General features: G+C 38.4%; 1 protein-coding gene across 2 annotated transcripts in view; it reads left to right on the top strand.

Annotated features, from left to right (window-relative positions):
• The first annotated feature begins 2,181 nt into the window (after positions 1-2,181).
• LOC124864740 (signal transducer and activator of transcription 5B-like) overlaps positions 2,182-12,268 on the top strand; it is an 88,806-nt gene continuing 78,719 nt past the window's right edge. Inside the window, exon 1 of one of the 2 annotated variants that reach the window (XM_047359631.1) lies at positions 2,182-2,353. The gene's annotated coding sequence lies outside the window, so the exon portion shown is untranslated. Of the gene's footprint in view, positions 2,354-2,586; positions 2,726-12,268 lie in introns of those variants that run through there. The other variant, XM_047359632.1, reaches the window with a different exon arrangement.

Genomic DNA, 12,268 nt, shown 5'->3' on the forward strand with positions numbered 1-12,268 from the left:
AAACAGGACCGCTTTAAACCTTGAATTTCTTGATTTTGACTGTGGCGAGTGAAGATCAAACAGAAGTTACCCAAATGAATTATGATTTAAATAAGTCACCTTTGAAAGAAGCTGTCACTGTACTTTCTATTGCTGTGATGGTTTCTCTCAATCTTTGATGATAAATCTCTCATTTTCAGTGGACTTCCCTAACTGGAAACTCCCAGCTGTGTGTGTGTGTGTGTTTGCCCCATCTTTTTATCTGCCTCTTTAACACAGAAATGATACGATCAGCAGCTTTGGGCCTGCTGGTATACCCATGAGTCCTATCATGAAAGCATGAGCGCTGAGGTGAAACTAGGAAACACAAAGAAGGCAGGTTCTGTATGATTAATCCTCTGCCTATTTTGATGGCACCACCTCACTTCTCATGTGCATTTTGTTTTGGGTAGAGGAAATAAAAACAGACTGTTGCGAGGAGGTGTTGAGATGCACAACTATTACCGTCAGCAGCTGCTGACTCAGCTGTCTAAGGAAGCAACTGTCACCTTTCAGCTCTGGCCCACAGCCAATCAAACTGGAGAATCAGGCTGCATCTCTGCTGGGGGTTTGTGAGTCTGACTGAGAGAGCATGAATGCGACTAAAAATGATCACTTTTGACATAGGTTTTAGAAGATGATGTCATAAGACCTTTTGTTACAACTGTTACAGTCAACGCAACAAACCCTGGGCTTTTTTAGGCCAGGTGTGCGAAAAACTATGAAACTATCTTTCTACCATATGCTGTTGTCACATGAAGGCTTAATCCAAGTCAGTTATATTCAATAATATGAGCAAATCGATCACTTAAAATTGAACAGCTAACAGAAATATATTGTGGCAAGATTTTATTTAATTTATTGTACATTTTTATTGTCTCAATTTAAAAGATCTTACAACATATCTTTGGTGCTTAGGTGGATTTTCATTTTAATGTCTTTTTAAATATAGGTTTTTTTTAAATTTCTGGATTGTTTGGGATTTTATTTTATTTCTGGAAATTAACTTTTAGCTACATGATTCAGGCAGAAAAAGTACCTACATATAAAAATAGAAAACCTATCCATGATCTGTTGTTTGGGCTCTTTGCTGTCAGACAAAATTTGCTGCTCTTTCTTTCTATATATCTCTAAAAATGATTATTGTTCACACTGTTTAATACATATGAAAATGTATTTTAAGTCCAATAAAGCAGCTGTTAGCTGCTGAATCTCCCAGGACTTACTGTTCATCTGTGTATCTGCTGCTGACAAGGGCTTATCAACTATCCTCTTTTTTTCAGATTTTATGCACATATTGAAAGGCTGTCAGCACCATGAACCCTTTTTGGAATAAAATCATGCAATTGAACTGAACAGACTTGTTTATCCCTTAATAAACCTCAGTGGTGACCTTGTGTGTGATTCTGTTTGTGTGTTGTAGACCAATTAATTTTGAAGGTTTATCCTTATTTTTTTTTATATTTTCAGCTACCTAGCTACCTAATCTTTATGTTTTCAGCTACCTTGTTTAATTCTGTCCCTAATTTACCAAAATAATATTGATGAAAAACAAACAGAGCACGAGTTAACTACTCCTTAACTAAGACGCAAATTGTTCCCCTTGGGCTCTTAAAAAAAACCTTAATTAAAAACAACATAATTAATTATTACATGGAAAAGCAGGACAACCTGTTATAAAAGCGGCATTTGTGTTCATAATTGGCTTTAGAGTGAAACTCTCAATATTAACACCAGGGGGCGCCACCGTACACTGTAACGGGATGAGCGTTTCGAGAGTGCTGGATACATTTTTTTGTGTCTTTTAGTAAATTATTCAAATTATAATAATAACTATTGTTGTTGTTATTAATAATAATATTACCATGTTGTATTTGTTGTTGTTATTGTTCTAGCATCTAATTACGACGCGGGCAATATAATTTGACAATATTTAGTCATGTGTAGTATGGGATAAAGTTTAAGAGCAAAACTCAAATGAAACGCCCCCACACTAGTCACGCAAGTTTATTTTTCACCGCACTTTAAAAATGAGGCACTCTTATAATAAGTGACCATTTAATTATGTGCTGACCCGAGGTTAATAACTAACATCAGGCCGCCACTTCTCGAGAGTCAGTCATCAGCGATCCGTAGAAACCGTCAGACGTAGAGGAACCGCCGGAAGTGGGCGGTGTGTCAGAGAGAGTCAGAGTCAGACAGAGAGCCGTGAACTGTACGGCGAACTGCTGGGAACTGACTAACGGAGAAATTCCTGCCGGAGGCTGATCTCGTCGCTGTAGACTCTTCCCCTCATTTTATGAAAAAGGACAACAACTTTCGTCGCTCCACAGAGGTGAGTGCCGCAGTTTGCTGATTCTCATTTGAAAAGCGTTTTCTATCTTCATCTGGGAAGGAGATGGACGTCCTCGATCCGTGCCCCTCTTTTTTTCTTTTCTTTTTTTTTTTTTTTTTTGACGCTCTACGTTGCGAAATGATATTCTGACAGCGCTTTGTAAACAAACTGCGAGTGCGACAGCGCTTCTCCATCTGGAGACGCTGCGAAAGAGCCTCCGTGCATGTGGAACAGGCTGCGTTTGAGTTTGTTTACGGGGTACTTCGGATTCTCTGCGCTCTTTGAATCAACAGGCAGGTTCTCCTGAGAGCCGAATCCCAGCAATATATCCTGTCTGTATTCTCACAGGCTGATTGTGTGACCGCGCAGCCTGTAAGTTTACTATAACCCTGTCTTTGATGGCATATTACTATCACATTTATGACTCTATAATCTTACTGAAAAACAATATTAAGCTTATGCGACTATCTTGTATGACTGATGTAACTGTCAGATTGTTATAGTTTATTTTTCTAATATCTATCTAAAAGTTTTCTCCCCCCAGCCTCTAGCTTCCATTATAAGGGGCGTCAGGTCTGAAGATGAAATATGAACATAAACTGCTCCATGTGTTGCGGACAAATGCAGTGGCGTGCACAGACATTTTGGGGGGCAGGTGCTCAAGTGGTAAAAAAGGGCACCTTGCCTTGTGCGGCACATGGAGCTGTCGTTGCCTTTGTAGTGTGAGATTTATTACAGGTACAGCATGAACATAATTTATATGTATTACTAAGCACCCACTTAACGAACTGTACTGTGGGATGTAGGGAAATGACCACCCAGGAAAGAAAACTCAAAACAACAATGCATTTTACAAAATTCTTAAGATTAATAAGGCAACAAAATTATCATTGATTGATTTAAAGTTAGATTACTGATTCACAACCAGCCTTTAACCTGAACTTCCTGAATCAAATTTGAAACTTACGTTATCCATCTTTTTTTCTCTTTTTACCCACTGAGCACAACGTGTTTGTCTTGACTATATCATTCTGTACTTTTATCACAAAATGTCTTCTGCACCAAATAACCGTATGTTGTAGCAAAGCAAGTTACACTGCCAAATTTACCATGTAGGTCACACTAAATGAGTTATCTTCAGAAATGTGAGGAACCAGTGACCATTCTGCAGTGTCAATCAACTATACCCCGAAAATGAGTTATAAAATCTTTATAGTCAAAATGAAACCAACAGCAGAGAATATGATCATAAGAAGAACCATCTATACTTCTGCATGTAGCCAGTGTGATTTATGACAGAAATTATTCTTAGAGAATAAAAATTACAGATCCTTCTCAAAATATGAGCATATTGTGATAAAGTTCATTATTTTCCATAATGTCATGATGAAAATGTAACATTCATATATTTTAGATTCATTGCACACCAACTGAAATATTTCAGGTCTTTTATTGTCTTAATATGGATGATTTTGGCATACAGCTCATGAAAACCCAAAATTCCTATCTCACAAAAGTAGCATATTTCATCCGACCAATAAAAGAAAAGTGTTTTTAATACAGAAAACGTCAACCTTCAAATAATCATGTACAGTTATGCACTCAATACTTGGTCGGGAATCCTTTTGCAGAAATGACTGCTTCAATGCGGCGTGGCATGGAGGCAATCAGCCTGTGGCACTGCTGAGGTCTTATGGAGGCCCAGGATGCTTCGATAGCGGCCTTTAGCTCATCCAGAGTGTTGGGTCTTGAGTCTCTCAACGTTCTCTTCACAATATCCCACAGATTCTCTATGGGGTTCAGGTCAGGAGAGTTGGCAGGCCAATTGAGCACAGTGATACCATGGTCAGTAAACTATTTACCAGTGGTTTTGGCACTGTGAGCTGGTGCCAGGTCGTGCTGAAAAATGAAATCTTCATCTCCATAAAGCTTTTCAGCAGATGGAAGCATGAAGTGCTCCAAAATCTCCTGATAGCTAGCTGCATTGACCCTGCCCTTGATAAAACACAGTGGACCAACACCAGCAGCTGACACGGCACCCCAGACCATCACTGACTGTGGGTACTTGACACTGGACTTCTGGCATTTTGGCATTTCCTTCTCCCCAGTCTTCCTCCAGACTCTGGCACCTTGATTTCCGAATGACATGCAGAATTTGCTTTCATCTGAAAAAAGTACTTTGGACCACTGAGCAACAGTCCAGTGCTGCTTCTCTGTAGCCCAGGTCAGGCGCTTCTGCCGCTGTTTCTGGTTCAAAAGTGGCTTGACCTGGGGAATGCGGCACCTGTAGCCCATTTCCTGCACACGCCTGTGCACGGTGGCTCTGGATGTTTCTACTCCAGACTCAGTCCACTGCTTCCGCAGGTCCCCCAAGGTCTGGAATCGGCCCTTCTCCACAATCTTCCTCAGGGTCCGGTCACCTCTTCTCGTTGTTCAGCGTTTTCTGCCACACTTTTTCCTTCCCACAGACTTCCCACTGAGGTGCCTTGATACAGCACTCTGGGAACAGCCTATTTGTTCAGAAATTTCTTTCTGTGTCTTACCCTCTTGCTTGAGGGTGTCAATAGTGGCCTTCTGGACAGCAGTCAGGTCGGCAGTCTTACCCATGATTGGGGTTTTGAGTGATGAACCAGGCTGGGAGTTTTAAAGGCCTCAGGAATCTTTTGCAGGTGTTTAGAGTTAACTCGTTGATTCAGATGATTAGGTTCATAGCTCGTTTAGAGACCCTTTTAATGATATGCTAATTTTGTGAGATAGGAATTTTGGGTTTTCATGAGCTGTATGCCAAAATCATCCGTATTAAGACAATAAAAGACCTGAAATATTTCAGTTAATGTGCAATGAATCTAAAATATATGAAAGTTAAATTTTCATCATGACATTATGGAAAATAATGAACTTTATCACAATATGCTAATATTTTGAGAAGGACCTGTAATGAGATTACAAGTCCTGAGAACTGATAAGATGTCTGCTATTTAGAAATTAAAATATTCTGATCACATCATCATTTTTACACACACAGAAGTAGAAAATACAACTTAGCCTACATGCCCCACATTTACTGAACTTTATTAAAGGTATTTTAGTAGTGTATGAATTGTAATGGTAACCAGCTCATTTGGCCGTATTTGCAATAAAAAAAAAAACATGAGTCAAACAGAAGTCATCAGGGACCATAATAGCAAATGTAATATGTACATTTATGAGATAGATTTGAATTTATTTATTTATTCTAATTTAATCTAAGAGTTAAATCGTAGACATTCTCCTAGCACCTGGTGGCGGCCATAGAAGACATAGCGGGTAAAGGTATGCCATCGATTGGCCTGTTCTGTTTAGATAAAGTGGTGGCAGGTGAAGTTTTAACTTTTTCATCTGAAATTTAGGAAGCAAATACATTCGTTTTGTTTGCTACCTGGATGGTTAGTGGGGCTGTCGGCAGGGCAGGTCTCTATCTGACAGCGGAGGAAAGGAGAGAAGAGGTAAGCTGGACCAGCGCACGTCCACCTCTCCGCTCTGCTCGCTGCCCGTCTCCGTTGAGAGACACACGAGGCGGGACATGTATGTCCGTGGGTGAGGCAGTGTGGTAGTTGTCGCTCAAAATTTCAAAAACGTGGGGCACTGGTATTATAGGCCTTTAAATTCAGAAATTTTACCTTGGGCCCCACACTATACACTGTAAAAAAAAAAAAAAAAGATTTCAGGAGGCCACTTTTTTGTCCATAGGATAAAAGGGCAGGTGCTCTAGCACCACCTAGTGTCTATCTGTGCACGTCCCTGGACAAATGTAATCTCTGCAGTCAAGAGGCGTCAAGGGCTTACTTCAGTAGTAACTTTATTTATCCCACCCTGTTCTTTCTCCCGCTAGAATTTTCCTTTTTATGGTAATAATGGTAATTGCCGGAATAATTTCTGCATAATAAATAAACTTGTAGTATTTATCATTTTCTTAATGCTCTATATTTTAATACCAATTATTTATAACTATTATTTTCTAACTACAACTACTAAGCTTGAAAATGTTACTGTTTCACCCACAGTTTAATGTTCTTTCAGTTATTACATGACTGAGAAAGTGACCAGAGTGCTCTCCTGAATAAATAAGTGCTACCCCTCCCCCACATGTTGCTGTGTGCCACCGACCAGCTAGTTGAAAGAGGGCTTCGGCACATTATTGTATTTTACAAGAAGAAATTCAGCTGTTAGAAATATTTCTTATTGCCAAAACTATGGCTAGTCATGCAGTGGAAACAAACACATCTGAAGTTTTAATAAAAATAAAAAAAAGTAGGCTACAGTTAGCAAGCTGCGTGGAGTACGTCTGGTAAGCAGTGGACTGCAGGTTGGAAACAGTAACTAATAGCCTGACCTAATAACCAGTGTTAATCTTCAAAGAGCAAAATTGTATTAAATACATTATATTTTGTTCCATAAGCACATTTACTTTGAAACTAGAAACTATGAAACTGCTATGGATGATAAAAAAATCACAACAGCAAATAGCGATAATTTATTCATCATGTTTTCATTCATAAAAGCGCTACTTTGCGTCCTGTTCACCCGTCCTCGCTCTCAAATATTCATACTCTGACACATATGGGTAGGCATGTCTTGCCCAAGGACTCTAACAGGACGACTACTCTTCTTCCACCTTGCCATATTTCCCTTACTGATGACAGTAATGATCAATAATAATGACTTTGTATAAATAGGTTTTTGTTTTTTTCTGTAGTGCAACTGGAACCTCAATCCCTCCTTGTGCCAAATTAAAACAAAGTCTTGATCTGTATATATAACCTCGATTATTGAAATTCTAAAAGAGTCAGACACGTAAAGCAAAAGTTCATGATGCCATTGTCATGTGTAAATCATTTCAGCTCCAACTGCCAGTTACATGATATTGCATAACAGATCCTTCCTTGTTTGTTTGCACTTTTTAATTGAAAATGTGGTGAGTGTAAAAAGTATGAAAGGACGGCTCGTAAAAGTCAGTGCAAAGCTGGTTGTGAAAGTTGCAAAGTGCGACTGGTGAATGAAGACCTTCGTACTGGTGCCAGCTCACAAACGCAGTTTTAAATGTCACACTTGCTTTGAAGTTTCTGTGTCATTTAAAAGAAAACGTTGTGCTCTCTGCGCATGTGCACTTCTTTTATTTAAAATTGTTTCTGCCTGATATTTTTGTGTTATTTTATTTTATTTGGCTCTATAAATTTTGGCACCGCTACAATCAGGATGGCATTGATAATTTGTTTTAGACAAACAAAAAAACAAAACTCAATCAGCACCACCAAGCACAGAGTTTATTATTATGCCATTTTGGACTGCAGAGTTTTACCTGTATTTTTTCACTGTGCTTTGCACAGATTGCAAAGGCATTTCAAATTACTTTTTTCCATGTGAGTTTATTTTTTATAGAAATGTTTCAATTTACTCTTGCATTTAATAGAACACTTCACTGTAACTGCAATCTCTTGAAAATGATATTCTCTGCTTTCAGTTGCGTTTGACCTTGTTGGCAAGCACTGTTTTCCCCTTTCGCTGCAGTACATAATGCAATGGGGATGTAGGATTTTCATTGGTCTTCGCTTAAAAAAAAAAGGTATGGGAACATGGCTTGCCTGACTGACCTGAGCTGACTGGCACATTTTGTCCCTGACAGCAAGATCCAGATGAAGAAGGAATAAGCAAAGAAAAACAAAAAAAGAACAAGCTTGTTGTTTCATGAGCTCACAGCATGGCTTGTCTTTTAGTTTCTGAGTGCTTCTCAGTTTTTAAACTCACCCCTGCCAGATTAATGTTGGAACCAGTAAAGCTGGAAAAGGCTAACAATGGTAGTCAAAATAGGTAGATATGCTCACTGTTCATAGGTTTATTTATTTATAAGCTGTTGTCTACTTAGGTCATACATTTGAATATTTTCCACTAAATATGTTTTTTTGGCTTCTGTGTGAAACTCAAATAGGTTTCCTTTTTCTTGACATTATGAGCTGCTTAAGGTTAGCAGATTACAGCGGAGGTATTGATCTGACTGAGCTATGAGTCATGTCAGAATCATTAATGACTACCACAAAGCTTCCTGTGAGAAGTGAAAGGGATATAAAAGTTATTGGAACCATGGAATATAAGTTCTTGTGGAGCAACAAGAATAAGACCTTTGCAGACTGAAACAGAAAGGGAAAGATACTTAAGGGGAAGTGATCAGGAAGCATGTGGTGCAATGCACAGTAACCTCCTCCCCCTTTCAGTTGGGCTAATACTAATCCACTGGTCATGTGACCAAGAGCTTTCAGTCTGGTCTAGGCCAGTAGTGCTCTGATCCATCTGTCAAATAAGGTTGTTGATTGTTGGCATTCACAGTGTAAACTGCTGTCCAATGACCCTGGCAGCTCTGCATGAAACTCCTCTTTGATTTCCATTGGTTAAATAATTCTCCATGGTGTCATTGCCTATTCTATGAGATTTTACCTCCACCTGTCTCAGCGTTCCTTCCGTAATCCAATGTTCTCCTTCTGTAATTACTTTTTGCATTATTTGAGTATAACTGTACTCAAATTCCCTGCAGTGAATTGAGTACAGGTCTAGGTTGGTGGGCAGGGTGACTATCATCCCTCAAAAACACTGCTCAGGAATCAAACTTATGAGAAACTGCAAAATGCTTTTTCAGGAACTCCATAAAGAACTTTGGAGAATTATGCATAGATGTTTTATTCTGTCTTTTTGACAGGCCTCAGATATTTATCACTTAAATTTCTAGGCTTATAAAATTGTTATGTTGAGTGGTTTGTTAGGTTGGTCGATTTAAAGTAAATTTCTCAATAAAATATTTGTCCTAAGTTTAAAGTAAGAGGGAAACATTGGACAACCTACTCAATCTTTTATTAAAGCCTAAGGCTGAGTCATACTTAATTTCTCATGCATGAATTTTATAAACAAATGGCTTATCTGATGCCCTAAAAGAGATAATGTGGAGGTTTTAATAAACGGAAAAAGAGGAGTGACCTTTTAAAAAGCCCAATGTATAGCAGTCAGTAATGTTTAAAAGTGATGCAATTATGCTTGTTGTGTTTGTAAAGATACACTTTAAATGAAGTTAACAGAAATGCATCGTAAGACTTGAAATGTTCACGTTTCAGAATCTGAATATAGGGAATTGATACAGTAACAGTTTTTTTAAATTTTTTTTGCCCTCTGCGGGTCATGACTTAAGGTGACCTACTGGCCTACTTTGAGTCAGTTTATTTATCATGCAAAGATGCACTAGAAAGTGACTTGCCATTTTTATTCACTGGCTAGATATGACACCTACAGCTCTATTGCAAGGTTTGGATTACTATAAAACTTCAAATACTTCAGCCTCTGGTTTCTGTAAAGCTAATCAATGTTGGCTGATTCTCATTAAGCTTGAAAAACTACAGTTAACTGTGTTAAAAGTATGTTTTTCTAAGCTTCCTGCTAGAAGAAAAGAATATTCTTTAGTTATTTTACATTAGGTGTTTTACTCATTTAAAACAAAGAAAACTGAGTTGACATCATAAACTGTCTTAAGTATCTGTTAATAGCGATTAGTGCAGTTTGCACCAATGCTGAAAAAAGCTAACTTTGATTGTTCTTCTTGCAGTAACAGCTTCCACACTGAACAATGTTGTCAGTGTTAAGACTTAAGTGTGCTGCATTCACTGTTTGGAAAAATATCAGGTTTTGTTCTAGTTTCCAACTGACTGGTTACCAGTCAAGGCCCATAAAACTGAAAATTGACCCGTTCTGCTCACTAGATGCTCTACATCTCTAGCTTTAATGAATGTTGCAAAATCTTTGCAAGTATTTCTAATTTTCTCATCTTTTCTTATCCTTTGCATGAAATCAATCCCTGATAATTAGTTCAACCCAAGGCAGAGAATGCTGATAAGTAACCTGAGCTGGATATACACTGTTTTGATTTCTAATATAAAAATAAAATGTATAAAACAAATAAAATTGCCCATGATGGAGTATACAGTAAACAAACACCAGTGTCTTTGCTTTGTCAGCATGTACAGGGATCAGGTTATGATATTACAGATTAGAGAGAAGTGCAGGTACTAATTAGTTGCAAAGCTTCACTGAAAATTAATTGGCTTCTGTAACTTTGTTCTGTCTCGAAAACACCAGTACTGCAGAATCAATAGCAAGTCAACCGCTGTGTTACTGTGCCTTGCAAAAGTATTGATTCCATTTGAACCTCTGCAAAATTTTGTCAGATTGCAACCCCAAACTTTAGTGTATTTTATGTGATTAACCAGCACAAAGTGGCATTGGACAGATAGGGAAACATTTGTATTTAGCCTCTGTGTATTTTTACACCACTAAATAAAGCCCAGTGCAAACAAAGGCCTTCAGAAGTCCTCTAATTAGTAAATGAATTCCACCAGTGTGTAGTTAAATCAAATTATAAATCCAACTGGTCTGTGAAGAACTCAGAGGTTTATCAGAAAACGTTAGTGACCAAACACCATCATGAAGACCAAGGAATACAGTTGTCAAGAGGATTAAAGCAGGCTTAGGTTAGAAAACAATTTCCCAGGCTTTGGACATTTTACAGAGGGAAAGAATATGGCACAACTGCAAACCTATGAAGGCATGACTTTCTTCAAAACTGACCATTCAAGGATAGCATTACCAAGGGAAGTCGCCAAAAGGTCCATAACTCTGGAGGAGCTGCAGAGATTCACAGTTCAGGTAGGAGCATCTATTAACATTACAACTATAAGTCATGCATTCCATAAGGACTTTTATGGAAGAAATGCAAGGAGAATGTTATTTGCAGTTTGCTACAAGCCATACTGTGGAGACTGCAAAAACATAGAAGAGGGTGCACTGGTCCGATGAGACCAAAACGGAACTTTGTGGCCTACCTACAAAACACAATGTATGGAGGTTAAACTAACACTCACCTAGGATGTTTTATTCAGCAGGAGCAGGGAAGCTTTTGACACTTGGTGGGAAGTTGGATAAAGCTAAATACAAGACAAACCTGGAAGAAAGCCTGTCAGAAGCTGCAAAAGACTTGAAACTAGGGCTAGAACTACAATGGACTGGTTTAGATCTAAACAAATCCATGTGTTAAAATGGCCCAGTCAATGTGCAGACTTAAATCCATTTAAGTCTATTGCTAGAAATATATTAAAGTTTATTGTAGTATTGTAAAATATGAAGATGTTTAGGGGGTTTTACTATGATTGCAAGGCGCTGCACATCTCATCTCTCAGGTTAACTGGAGGGTGATAAAAATCCACTTGCCCTGTTTATTTTTAAAGAGGCATATGTGGTGTAACTTTAAAGCCAATTTGTAATCCAGTATTGCCTTCCCCACCTTCAGTCATTTTCACACCCAACACTTGTTGCTTCAATGAGGTTTCTACCCTTATAGCGTAATGTAACCTGAGGCGATGTCACTTCATCTGCCGGCTCAGGTAGAGGTGAAGCAGGCAGCAAAGACAGCTCCAAAAGATACTAATGCTTCGTTATCTTTCTTAATGTTGTTTGACTGTCTCTGATCCCAGAGAGTGATCATGCAGAATCTGATCATGTAGGTCCTGAAATGCAGAGTCATTGTCTACACTGTCTACAGCTTCAAGAGAATTGCTGGTGACAAAAGCTTAAGTGAAAACACAAATAATGCAGCCATCAGCACGTGAGTTTTAAACAAATAGCCAGGTCCTAGATTGTATTCGTCTGTTGTTGTTGTGGTTATAATTTTTATATATTAGTTTCAAATGGAAAAAGCATAAAATTTCTTTTCTAGAACACAATGTCCTTATTGTTTGTAGAAACTAGTTGTTCTAAATTAGTTTTCCGTGTGATCAGCATGGAATTTCTGGTGTTTTAATTGACCGGGATGAGTGTCGGCTCTTCCTGTTGCCACTGCCATGTTCA

This window comes from Girardinichthys multiradiatus, chromosome Y, assembly GCF_021462225.1.
Source record: "Girardinichthys multiradiatus isolate DD_20200921_A chromosome Y, DD_fGirMul_XY1, whole genome shotgun sequence".
NCBI classification, from domain to species: domain Eukaryota; kingdom Metazoa; phylum Chordata; class Actinopteri; order Cyprinodontiformes; family Goodeidae; genus Girardinichthys; species Girardinichthys multiradiatus.